Genomic DNA, 14,960 nt, shown 5'->3' with positions numbered 1-14,960 from the left:
CCGATTCAAACCCTATATCGCCCAATTTGCTTTTTTACTTAGACTCTCACAATGTTAACATCTCTCACAGCATTGGTGGGGAGTTGCATAAACACACAACAAGGTCAAAGATTGCGCACGCATATTGTAAATACGTTTCTTTTTTTGTATATTCTATCTCAATTTATGCCATTTAAAAAAATAATTTCCAGCAATGCATCCTTTCACATGGGGCAAGCTCTATGTGAAAGGGCCTGCGTCAGTCTTACACCTGCTGTGAGGCAGGTGCAAAATTTTAACACAACAGCGTCCTAAAAGTGACGCAGTGAAATCTCATAGATTTCACTGCGTCATTTGTACAACCCTTCTTTGCGTCAATACGCCCCCTTTGCATACATTACACCTGACGCACGTATAATGTGGCACAGGGCTTTACAAAGTGACGCATCTACCTAGATGCGTCACTTTGTTAATATAACTCAACAAGGTGCAATTTTTACACCACTGCTGTGTCACAAAAAGTGACGCAGCAGTGGCGTAAAAGTGACGCATGTCATCATAAATGAGGCCCTCAAGCGCACCACAGGGAAAAACAGTGTAAAAAATTGTAGTAAAAAAATAATTTACAGCAATGCATCCTTTCACATGGGGCAATCCCATGACCTTACCTTATGTAATGTGAGAGATGTTAACATTGTGAGAGTCTACCTTATAAACACACAGCTATGTCAAAGATTGTGCACACAGCTTCTAAATATAGACCCAGACAAGAATATGAAATGCCATGAGAGATCTTATCACTGTGAGAGTCTACCTTATAAACACACACCTATGTCAAAGATTGCTTTGTCTGCCTGCATATTTACAAGCTGCGTGCACAATCTTTGACATAGCTGTGTGTTTATGCATCTCCCCACCATTTCATATGGTTTTCTATCTGCTATTCCTATCCCTCTCCAGACATTCACTCCTTCTACCCATGTTACAGGTTGCACAATGTGCTTCAATAAAATGACCATATTTACAACTCCAATGAAACCATTACACAATTTCTAAACCTGCAGTGAATCCAAGCATAAAAAACAATTTATAAAGAAGTCTACCTTATAAACACACAACTATGTCAAAGATTGCGAACGCAGCTTGTATATATGTCTCTCTTTTTTTGTATATTCTATCTCAATTTATGCCATTAAAAAAAATTATTTCCAAAAATGCATCCTTTCACATGGGGCAAGCCCTAAGTGAAAGGGCCTGCGTCAGTCTTACACCTGCTGTGAGGCAGGTGCAAATTTTTGACACAACAGCATCCTAAAAGTGACGCAGTGAAATCTCATAGATTTCACTGCGTCATTTGTACAACCCTTCTTTGCGTCAATACGCCCCCTTTGCATACATTACACCTGAAGCACATATAATGTGGCACAGGGCTTTACAAAGTGACGCATCTACCTAGATGCGTCACTTTGTAAATATAACTCAACAAGATGCAATTTTTACACCACTGCTGTATCACAAAAAGTGACGCACCGGCAGCGTAAAAGTGACATATGGCCTCATAAATGAGGCCCTCAAGCGCACCACAGGGAAAAACAGTCTAAAAAATTGTAGTTAAAAAATAATTTCCAGCAATGCATCCTTTCACATGGGGAAATCCCATGACCTTACCTTATGTAATATGAGAGATGTTAACATTGTGAGAGTCTACCTTATAAACACACAGCTATGTCAAAGATTGTGCACACAGCTTGTAAATATACACCCAGATAAGAATATGAAATGCCGTGAGAGATCTTATCACTGGGAGAGTCTACCTTATAAACACACAGCTATGTCAAAGATTGCTTTGTCTGCCTGCATATTTACAAGCTGCATGCACAATCTTTGACATAGCTGTGTGTTTATGCATCTCCACACCATTTTATATGGTTTTCTCTCTGCCATTCCTATCCCTCTCCAGACATTCACTCCTTCTACCCATGTTACAGGTTGCACAATGTGCTTAAAAAAATGAGCATATTTACAACTCCAATGAAACCATTACACAATTTCTAAACCAGCATTGAATCCAAGCATTAAAAACAATTTATAAAGAAGTCTACCTTATAAACACACAACTATGTCAAAGATTGCGCACACAGCTTGTAAATATGTCTCTCTTTTTTTGTATATTCTATCTCAATTTATGCCATTTAAAAAAATAATTTCCAAAAATGCATCCTTTCACATGGGGCAAGCCCTAAGTGAAAGGGCCTGCGTCAGTCTTACACCTGCTGTGAGGCAGGTGCAAAATTTTGACACAACAGCGTCCTAAAAGTGACGCAGTGAAATCTCATAGATTTCACTGCGTCATTTGTACAACCCTTCTTTGCGTCAATACGCCCCCTTTGCATACATTACACCTGACGCACGTATAATGTGGCACAGGGCTTTACAAAGTGACGCATCTACCTAGATGCGTCACTTTGTAAATATAACTCAACAAGGTGCAATTTTTACACCACTGCTGTGTCACAAAAAGTGACGCACTGGCGGCATAAAAGTGACGCATGGCCTCATAAATGAGGCCCTCAAGCGCACCACAGGGAAAAACAGTGTAAAAAATTGTAGAAAAAAAATAATTTTCAGCAATGCTTCCTTTCACATGGGGCAATCCCATGACCTTACCTTATGTAATGTGAGAGATGTTAACATTGTGAGAGTCTACCTTATAAACACACAGCTATGTCAAAGATTGTGCACACAGCTTGTAAATATACACCCAGACAAGAATATGAAATGCCGTGAGAGATCTTATCACTGGGAGAGTCTACCTTATAAACACACAGCTATGTCAAAGATTGCTTTGTCTGCCTGCATATTTACAAGCTGCATGCACAATCTTTGACATAGCTGTGTGTTTATGCATCTCCACACCATTTTATATGGTTTTCTCTCTGCCATTCCTATCCCTCTCCAGACATTCACTCCTTCTACCCATGTTACAGGTTGCACAATGTGCTTAAAAAAATGAGCATATTTACAACTCCAATGAAACCATTACACAATTTCTAAACCAGCATTGAATCCAAGCATTAAAAACAATTTATAAAGAAGTCTACCTTATAAACACACAACTATGTCAAAGATTGCGCACACAGCTTGTAAATATGTCTCTCTTTTTTTGTATATTCTATCTCAATTTATGCCATTTAAAAAAATAATTTCCAAAAATGCATCCTTTCACATGGGGCAAGCCCTAAGTGAAAGGGCCTGCGTCAGTCTTACACCTGCTGTGAGGCAGGTGCAAAATTTTGACACAACAGCGTCCTAAAAGTGACGCAGTGAAATCTCATAGATTTCACTGCGTCATTTGTACAACCCTTCTTTGCGTCAATACGCCCCCTTTGCATACATTACACCTGACGCACGTATAATGTGGCACAGGGCTTTACAAAGTGACACATCTACCTAGATGCGTCACTTTGTAAATATAACTCAACAAGGTGCAATTTTTACACCACTGCTGTGTCACAAAAAGTGACGCACTGGCGGCATAAAAGTGACGCATGGCCTCATAAATGAGGCCCTCAAGCGCACCACAGGGAAAAACAGTGTAAAAAATTGTAGAAAAAAAATAATTTCCAGCAATGCTTCCTTTCACATGGGGCAATCCCATGACCTTACCTTATGTAATGTGAGAGATGTTAACATTGTGAGAGTCTACCTTATAAACACACAGCTATGTCAAAGATTGTGCACACAGCTTGTAAATATACACCCAGACAAGAATATGAAATGCCGTGAGAGATCTTATCACTGTGAGAGTCTACCTTATAAACACACACCTATCCAGACATTCACTCCTTCTACCCATGTTACAGGTTGCACAATGTGCTTAAAAAAATGAGCATATTTACAACTCCAATGAAACCATTACACAATTTCTAAACCAGCATTGAATCCAAGCATTAAAAACAATTTATAAAGAAGTCTACCTTATAAACACACAACTATGTCAAAGATTGCGCACACAGCTTGTAAATATGTCTCTCTTTTTTTGTATATTCTATCTCAATTTATGCCATTTAAAAAAATAATTTCCAGCAATGCATCCTTTCACATGGGGCAAGCTCTATGTGAAAGGGCCTGCGTCAGTCTTACACCTGCTGTGAGGCAGGTGCAAAATTTTAACACAACAGCGTCCTAAAAGTGACGCAGTGAAATCTCATAGATTTCACTGCGTCATTTGTACAACCCTTCTTTGCGTCAATACGCCCCCTTTGCATACATTACACCTGACGCACGTATAATGTGGCACAGGGCTTTACAAAGTGACGCATCTACCTAGATGCGTCACTTTGTTAATATAACTCAACAAGGTGCAATTTTTACACCACTGCTGTGTCACAAAAAGTGAAGCAGCAGTGGCGTAAAAGTGACGCATGTCATCATAAATGAGGCCCTCAAGCGCACCACAGGGAAAAACAGTGTAAAAAATTGTAGTAAAAAAATAATTTACAGCAATGCATCCTTTCACATGGGGCAATCCCATGACCTTACCTTATGTAATGTGAGAGATGTTAACATTGTGAGAGTCTACCTTATAAACACACAGCTATGTCAAAGATTGTGCACACAGCTTCTAAATATAGACCCAGACAAGAATATGAAATGCCATGAGAGATCTTATCACTGTGAGAGTCTACCTTATAAACACACACCTATTTCAAACATCTCTTTGTCTGCCTGCATATTTACAAGCTGCGTGCACAATCTTTGACATAGCTGTGTGTTTATGCATCTCCCCACCATTTCATATGGTTTTCTATCTGCTATTCCTATCCCTCTCCAGACATTCACTCCTTCCACCCATGCTACAGGTTGCACAATGTGCTTAAAAAAATGAGCATATTTACAACTCCAATGAAACCATCACACAATTTCTAAACCAGCATTGAATCCAAGCATAAAAAACTATTTATAAAGAAGACTACCGTATAAACACACAGCTAACATTTTGGAAAATAGTAAAAATATAATTCCTTAATTCACAGAGACACACACTATGATACTTGTAAAAAATCTTTAAACTCTCTATCTTTTTTAAAAGAATCATTACTCACCTTTAAAAATGGTTTGGAAGGTGTCAAACAGTGTCAGTCACAGTCAACAGATATTCTTAAGCAGAATCTCTGAACAATGCTTCCTTCACTGGGAGCCTTTCAATAATGGCACAGATTCTTTCTGATTTCAGAGCCATATTCTTGCACATAGCCAATAAAAAATATTCCCCCACAAATTCAAAACCAAACTACACATTTTAATTGGTGAAGATTTCAAGACTTTGAAACTCACATAACATTCACCCATCCCCCCAGTGCTCATTCACCAAGTAACCATGGTAACTCCCTCTAAAAACCAGCACGGAGTTCACAAGTTCATTTTACTATGTTGCAAAAAAATCCATCAAGCCTGCTTGACCTCTCAATCTACTAGCTAATCAAATGCAATGTTTCTTTAAATTACTTTTTCTCAACCATTCAAATGACTTCTTACAAAAAAAAAGCATGCAGCCTAATTTTCTGTGGAGATTTTTAGAAAGCTCCAATCATTTCTACTCATTCATTTGCACTCATTCTCAAACACTTTTTTTCATAATCAAACTGCCATTTCATTTCCACAACTCATCTGACTAGAAGCACACCTACCTTCACACACCTACCAAAAGTCTGGTTTGTGGGGCATAGCTATGTCCACTGGGCTAAAAAATACGCAACTAACAGATGTATTTACAATCTTGATTTACCAAATGTGGACATTGTATGGATTGGACAAAGAGGATTGAGAAGTCACCAATTGATACCATTGGTAAAATCCTTTATGCATTTACCACACCCTGACCTTATAATTGTGCACTGTGGTGGAAATGACTTAGGCACTTTGACTGGGGTAGGTCTGGAAATGCTTTTAAAGGACATCTTTGGGCAATTGATGTCACTTTTTCCAAAAACTGCCTTGGTATTTTCTAATATATGCCACATGCAAAAATGGAACTGGTCTAACCAATTTTGTCCACTGATTGAAAAAGCAAGGAAACATGTAAATAAATCTGTTTCTGCTTACCTTAGAGACTATGTCATGGCTTCCATTTACCACAACAACTTGCGTTACAACATGCAAGACATCTATAGGAGAGATGGTGTGCAGTTTACAGATGAGGGGAATAGAGTTTTCCTCTTGAATATAAGACTCTGCATTGGTACCTACTTGTAGGTACAAAAAACACCCAATGAACACAACAGCTCTTTTCAGAGCTAACTTACCACTAAACACTCGACATTATTTTTTTACTCTATTTTTTTACACTGTTTTTCCACGTGGTGCGCTCAGGGTGCGTGTACCGGAGAGCGTACCCGGGAACGCACCCAGCGCTTACTCCGCGAAAATTTTAAAAAAACAAAAACTTTTTTTGCCCTTCAGGGCCCTTCTAGGCCTCCCTCAAAAAAACTAGGGGGTCAGGGGGTGTCTACTCTGCCCCCTTTTTATTATATCCCCCTTTCTTTTTTCACCTCTTGTGTCTCGATTCTACCGAGACACAAGATGGCGGACTCTCCGGACTGTTTAGAATGTTGACAGTCACCCGACAGCCAATCAGCTTTCCACTCGCGCACACCCATAGCACGCCGGGTGCGCTCCCCGGTACGCGTACCGGAGAGCGGACGGAGCGCGCCTATAGATATATATGTGTTTTTGAAGTTAATTTTCAAAAAAAACACTGGAGCAATTTTCAGCAAACATAGCAAAGGCACATCTGCGTACCAGTCCCTACAATTTTGCCAAGTTTGGCGTAATTCCGTTCAGCGGTTCGGGCTGTAGACTTGTCAGACCGTCCTATGGAAATTAACATGGGAAAAAAACATTTTGGGACCCCCCTTTTTTCTCAGCCCCCACTTCACAAATCCTCCCGAAACTTTCAGAGAAGGAGCGCAGCGGAGCTGGTCAAAATTTTTGAAAATTTCACACAAATTCCTCAACCGGCGCCAGAGTTATTCCCAATAGAATGTTGCGGATTTCCTATGGTAGACAATCCTAACTATAACTACCTACTGGCGACCGCCAGTAGGTAATATATATATATATATATATATATATATATATATATATATATTCACTGAAAAAACCATAGGTTATAGACCATATATAGTTAGGAATTAGCATTTACAAAACCTTGAAAATTCACTGAAAAAACCATAGGTTATAGACCATATATAGTTAGGAATTAGCATTTAAAAAACCTTATTTTACTCACACAAAACCATTGAAATTCCATATATAGTTAGTTGCACTAACTATATATTGCGCACCCGCAATCCACTGCTGATCATGTCACATATTACATCATTCATGACATGGTCAGTGACATCACTGATGACATCACTGATGACATCTCAAATGACATCACTGATGACATCACTGATGACAACATCCAGTGACTATGTTTCTGTAAAGTTAAAATATGTCTTACATATTGAAGAATGAGTGGATGTATAAGTGTCTGGACGAAGGATTTAGTAGGTGCATGACTGAATGTATGAGTGAGTGATTAAATGTGTCTCACTGAGTGCATGGGTTAGTGACTAAACTGTCTTAATTTGTGCATCATTATGTCTGTTGTTCTGTAAACTGCTGCATGTGTTGATCAGTAGCTATATGAGTAACTATATGGGTTATTGATTGATTGCCCAAGTATTTGCATGGGAGACTGAGTGTGTGTGTGGCTGGATGGGAGGTGTGTGACTCTGTACAGATCAATGTGTACTTGTATCAATGATTGTATAAGAGAGTAAGTATGTGTTAGTATATGGTTGAAAACGTAAGGTGCTCTATGTTTAACTGTATAGAGTAGAAAATGGAAGTGTGATTGATTCTTTACAGGACTGACTAGGTGTGTGAGTAACTCCATGGATGAGTGGCAGAGTGTGAGTGTCTGTATAGGTGTATGAGTGCATATGATTGTGTTGTAAACATGAGTGATTGTATGTATGAATGATTGTATGGGTGAATGAGTGAATGTGTGTGTAGACGTAGGAATCAGTGAGTACGTATGTAGTAACTAGTATTGGTGTGTCAATGGTTTCAAAAATTATACTCTGTTTTTAACACTGGGTGAAACAGAGGTTATATTAAAATGTGAAGAGATGCATTGTATTGTCACATGAATAATATCATCAGTGATGTGGTCATTGATGTCAAATGAGATGTCATCAGTGATGTCATCAGTGATGTCATTTGAGATGTCATCAGTGATGTCATCAGTGATGTCACTGACCATGTCATGAATGATGTAATATGTGACATGATCAGCAGTGGATTGCGGGTGCGCAATATATAGTTAGTGCAACTAACTATATATGGAATTTCAATGGTTTTGTGTGAGTAAAATAAGGTTTTTTAAATGCTAATTCCTAACTATATATGGTCTATAACCTATGGTTTTTTCAGTGAATTTTCAAGGTTTTGTAAATGCTAATTCCTAACTATATATGGTCTATAACCTATGGTTTTTTCAGTGAATTTCAATGGTTTTTTAATAGCAAATATCATAAGCTGTCGAATGTCAAGTACGTGGTAAGTGAAAACATTTTCGTGTTTATGCACACTGATCTGCTTTGAATGGTGCCCCCCCCCCTCATTTCTATTAGGAGTACTCTCTCTTTGCAGATAGTGAAAGGTAGTTAACGCAGGCCTTTGCCCCCGTTGTAATCCGTCGTGTCTGCTTCTCTCTCCATTTGATTGATTGTTATCCAAGTATTTACTGTTTTAGAATTAGTTCTCTTTGGTTCATTCTCTATTTACAAACAAACACAGAGTCGCAATACTCTGTTTAGTCTTTGCAGATAACGAAAAATCGTGTAAAAAAAAGAAAAGGAATCGAGCAAAATCAGTAGGCCACTAATGGGATCTCTTTTTGACCTCGCTAAAATAGAAACATTAGGAACAACCCCTCATGACAAATACAAAACTAGTGAGATGAACTGAACTCCACACAATGATGGCTGCAAAACAGCTCGGCTCCGCCACCCACCCCGCCCAAAATAACGATAAAGAGCGGCTGCCATGATTGGTTGCGGAATGGCCACGACGGAGCTACGAAATGATGCTGCTCTCATGCTAACCCCAGCTTCAGTCTGAAACATCCAGAAACACTGTAGACTACCAATTCGATCAGTTCCGGTAGCGCCCCAATGTAACCCGGTAGAGAAGAACTAGCCCTCCCCTCTTTGACTGATGGTTCTTGTTGCCTGTCCCTTCTGTTGTCATTTAACAGAACTATTTAGCCTGCTGAAAGGGGTTGTGTTCCGACCGCTGGTTGGTGGAGACATTTTGACTATATTCTGGACCTGCGTTGTCGCGTAATGCGTCATATGACGCGCCGCGTTAGCGCATCCGGAAGTCATCCGGTGCGCGCAGCGCGTAACGTAAGCATAACAAGTCATGTGACTTGTTAATAAAACTTTTCATTGGTTCATTTTACTTTTCTTATTGTAATGATGAAAGGCTTGGTCATATGACCTAAAAATTACGCTTTTCATTACTTCCGAACATTATTTTTTCTTAAATATATGTTATAATGTTCCAGACTAATGTACTTTCCCGGAAATTTTACAACTGTCCTGCAAGTAAAATATATTCTTTTTTCGAGAAAAAGAGCGTTTCTTCGTCCCATGATGGAGCCGTTGAGCAAAAGAGGGTCGACCTGCTGTCTTAGTCGCCGATACGCCTGAATATGAGATTCTTATCGATCACTTTATGTTGCAGGAATAGAAAACACAACAGCCCTTGACCATTTATCTTTACTGCGTTCCTTCGTATTATACCTTTTACCCTTCATGTAATTGGTCTGCTTTATTTCACTTGCCTTTTAATTATTCTAAAACAGTGACTATTATTACAAACTTTACCAATGTATATACTACTACCATGTTTTCTTTTAAAAACCTTTATTGTGAAAATTTCATTATACAAATACGAGCCTATAACCACGTGGGCCGGCCACGGAGCAAACTGTAATCGTATGTGATGAGTAGACATTTACACTGTAGAGGAACGTAACGGGCGGGCCATTAGGTTGCAAGAACTAAGGTGTCTAACAGTTACGGAATCGGTGGACGTACATTTTATAATTAAAATACGACAGGGCCAGTTACAATAAAATTATCTAGATATACATTTGCGGGCAAGTACCATGGGTGACGTTAATTCGAACTTTCAACAGTACAGTAATCAATAACACATCAGAACTTAATATCAATAGGGATGTCGAAATATTCAATCAATTCTCGTCCCCGCCCGCCATGTGCTTCAAAACTGCATACGTATCTCGTGATTTCAAGGTTCTGCAACCAGTACACAACAAGGAGTTACGAGTCCCATTTATTCCGGCGCCATTTTGGGCGAGGACGGGCAGGTCCAGGATATAGTCAAAATGTCTCTACCAACCATCGACTATGATGATGTTCATATGCTGTATTTATTAGAGTAACACTCATCTGTCCACATGAAATTAATTTGCCACAATCTAAACATGTCATTTTAATCTTTCCAAAGTTCTTCTAAAAATTTGGGACCGTTTCCCTTGCCTCTGAAGCTCTCAGTGCCACTTCTTTGATGAATGTACTAGCAGGTCAGGGGTTCTCCTCCAAATCTCTCTTTTATGCAGCACTATAATTAATTGGTGCCACCTCTCCATATGACGATGCATGGTATAGTTACCACAACTATATTTTTTTTCGGTTCCTCTGGAGAGTTCATCGTGGCAGATGAAGCGTGTAACGTACCGGGCATTTACCTTTTTTTGCATGTACAGGAAAGGAAAAAAAAATAGAGCGTCCGAGTTCTAAGGTGTCCCAGGGCCATTTTAGTGGACCAGGCCCAAATCCAAAGAACAGGCCGCCATTTTGAGAGTCCTGTTGCAGCCGCCTGTCGCTGTAGCATCAAGAGCAGCCGAAACTCAGCTGAATGGCAACTGAAACGGTAAAGGGGCGCCCCACTACAGCAGACGAGCCAGGCCCAAATCCAAAGAACAGCTATCTCACAGGCTAATGGGGCGACCCACGCCGAGTTTCAGCATTGTACGATGACCACACAAGTACAGCAACTTGCTAGACATCACCTCGGTGCCATCCGGATCTCGGCGCCCCACTGCAGATGAAGTGCCTCTCAACTATGAAACCACCACGGTGACATCCGGATCTTGGCGCGTTGTGCTGCCTTCGGCCTATTCGCACATCGGTCCGCTACTGACGCCATCTCACAGGCTAATGGGGCGACCCACGCCGAGTTTCAGCATTGTAGGATGACCACACCAGTACAGCAACTTGCTAGACATCACCTCGGTGCCATCCGGATCTCGGCGCCCCACTGCAGATGAAGTGCCTCTCAACTATGAAACCACCACGGTGACATCCGGATCTTGGCGCGTTGTGCTGCCTTCGGCCTATTCGCACATCGGTCCGCTACTGACGCCATCTCACAGGCTAATGGGGCGACCCACGCCGAGTTTCAGCATTGTAGGATGACCACACCAGTACAGCAACTTGCTAGACATCACCTCGGTGCCATCCGGATCTCGGCGCCCCACTGCAGATGAAGTGCCTCTCAACTATGAAACCACCACGGTGACATCCGGATCTTGGCGCGTTGTACTGCCTTCGGCCTATTCGCACATCGGTCCGCTACTGACGCCATCTCACAGGCTAATGGGGTGACCCACGCCGAGTTTCAGCATTGTAGGATGACCACACCAACTTGCTAGACATCACCTCAGTGCCATCCGAATCTTGGCATCTCAACGCCTAGTGGTATCTTCCATACAAAAAATATTGTTACGCTGCCTTTGGCCCCATTCGCACATCAGTCCGCAACTTAGACATCACCTCGGTGCCATCCGGATCTTGGCATCTCAGCGCCTTGTGGTGTCAGTCAGAAAATATTGTTGTGCTGCCTTCGGCCTATTCGCACATCGGTCCGCTACTGACGCCATCTCACAGGCCAACGGGGCGCCCCACGCCGACTTTCAGCATTGTAGGATGGCCACACCAGTGCGGCAACTTGCTACACACCACCTCGGTGCCATCCGGATCTTGGCATCTCAGCGCCTTGTGGTCTCTTCTACACCGGAAATATAGTAGAAAATATTGTTGCGCTGCCTTTGGCCCCATTCACACATCAGTCCGCTACTGACACCATCTCACAGGCCAACGGGGCGCCCCACGCCGGCTTTCAACATTGTAGGATGGCCACAGAAGTGCGACAACTTACTAGACACCACCTCGGTGCCATCCGGATCTTGGCGCGTTGTGCTGCCTTCGGCCTATTCGCACATCGGTCCGCTACTGACGCAAACTCACAGGCCAACGGGGCGCCCCACGCCGACTTTCAGCATTGTAGGATGGCCACACCAGTGCGGCAACTTGCTACACACCACCTCGGTGCCATCCGGATCTTGGAATCTCAGCGCCTAGTGGTGTCTTCTATTCCGAAAATATTGTTGCGCTGCCTTCGGCCCCATTCACACATCGGTCCGCTACTGACGCCATCTCACAGTCCAACGGGGCGCCCCACGCCGACTTTCAGCATTGTAGGATGGCCACACCAGTGCGGCAACTTACTAGACACCACCTCGGTGCCATCCGGATCTTGGCGCGTTGTGCTGCCTTCGGCCTATTCGCACATCGGTCCGCTACTGACGCAAACTCACAGGCCAACGGGGCGCCCCACGCCGACTTTCAGCATTGTTGGATGGCCACACCAGTGCGGCAACTTACTAGACACCACCTCGGTGCCATCCGGATCTTGGCGCGTTGTGCTGCCTTCGGCCTATTCGCACATCGGTCCGCTACTGACGCAAACTCACAGGCCAACGGGGCGCCCCACGCCGACTTTCAGCATTGTAGGATGGCCACACCAGTGCTGCAACTTGCTGGAAACCACCTCGGTGCCATCCGGATCTTGGCGCGTTGTGTTGCCTTCGGCCTATTCGCACATCGGTCCGCTACTGACGCCGCCTCACGTGCCAACGTATTTTCTCCGCATTTTACACCCTATGCCGCATAACAGGTCATGTGACTTGTTTATAAAACTTTTCATTGGTTCATTTTACTTTTGGTTTCCTAATGATGGAAGGCTTGATCATGTGACCTAAAAACAACACTTTTCATTGGATGAAAACTGTTTTTTTTTTCCCAAACGATGAAAGCCCCACCTTGTTTCTGGATGTTTCAGACTGAAGCTGGCGTCAGCATGAGAGCACCACCATCTCGTAGCTCAGTCGTGGTCATTCCGCGAGCAATCATGGCAGCCGCTCCCCACCAGAAGCCTGCAGGAGTCGGAGCCCCCAAAACTTTTGATGAATTCTCAAGGCGGAGGGGACGCTTTCGAGAATGGGGTCCAAGACCTAGCAGACAAGCGTCCGATTTCCAAGGTGTCCCAGGGCCATTTCAGTGGACCAGGCCCAAAAAGGAAACAGCCTGCCGCCATTTTGAGAGTCCTGTGACAGCCGCCTATCGCTGCACCGCAAGAGTGGGCGCAACTCAGCTGAATGGCGGATTTTGACACAGTGGACCAAAAGCGGACGGAATGGCAACTGAAACGGTAAAGGGGCGCCCCACTACAACAGACGAGACTCCACCTGGAGAGGCCCGTTCACGCCGCCTCCCCCGGGGCTCTCCACGCCGTTATTCGGAGCAGCATTGTAGGATACCAAAACCAGTGCGGCAACTTACTGGACATCACCTTGGTGCCATCGTTCTGCTGCCTTGGAACTATTCGCACAACAGTTTGCTACTGATGACCCACCCCCCGCGACGCCCCACGCCGTTATTTGCTGGGTGGCAACTTACTAGACATCACTTTTGTGTCATCTAGATTTCGGCGCGTTCTGCTGCCTTGGAACTATTCGCACAACAGTTTGCTACTGATCACCCACCCCCCGCGACGCCCCACGCCGGAAATCTGGACGTTGTGCTGCGTTGGGACTATTCGCACAGCCGACCGCTACTTCGTTGTTTTTCTCTAAAAATGTTTATATGTTATTACTATTTTTGTTTTCTTGTATATATTTATAAATTATTAAAGTTTTATAATCTTACTACTTTGTCGGAGTGCTATATATTTTTAATGTGACACATAATTGTAAAAACTTTGATGTACAAAGAGTCATCCCTGGAATCTTCCGCTTCACGCTCGGTCCCCTCCCCAATCACAATACAGGATGGTTTTCAGATAATAGCAACGCTTCTGCTGTGACGGATCTCATCGAGTGTGGGCCTTGATCTACTATAACTCCTTTGAAGACGGGTGATTCTTTACAGCTGTGGCTATAAACTACATCTGCAGGGCTAGCTGATAGCCTAGGACCGGCCTGGACAATCGGACACAGAGGAAAAGGAGTGTCAGAGGGTGCGGTAGTGAATAGGGCGAAAGGGAGGTGTCGGGCGGGCACAGGGTGTGATTCTCAGGGAAGAACAGCGCAGATGGGGGGAGGTTTATTACCCATGCATAAAACAGAGAGCGGGGGTGACCACTGCCTGGGGGAGATGCTTGCGAGGGTGGGGAGCCATGCTAAGGATCGACAGCGTGCACAGAGTGGATCTGGTCAAGGCATCTAAAATGGCTGCCGTGCACGACAAAAGTGTGGCATTTGAAAAAAGACAAGATGGCGCACACAATGTTTTTCAACAATTCCTGATTTCCTTCGAATCGAACGTTAACAGACGTTGGGGCATATTACCAAAGTTAAGCGATATTTATCCCTAACGATGCATTGCAAAGATTTTTTTACCGTCAGAAATTATCGCAGATAAACCTTGCTATTATCAAGGTTTATCGCAAATACGATAAAAAACGAGCGCAATGCATTAATATCGCTGAAAACTCCGCGATATTCATGCATTACCGAGCTAATGCTCTTAGCCATGTTATCCACCTCCCATTGGATA

This window comes from Lissotriton helveticus, chromosome 6 (genome assembly GCF_964261635.1).
Source record: "Lissotriton helveticus chromosome 6, aLisHel1.1, whole genome shotgun sequence".
Classification (NCBI taxonomy): Eukaryota; Metazoa; Chordata; class Amphibia; order Caudata; family Salamandridae; genus Lissotriton; species Lissotriton helveticus.
Note: the sequence above shows the minus strand (reverse complement) of the source record.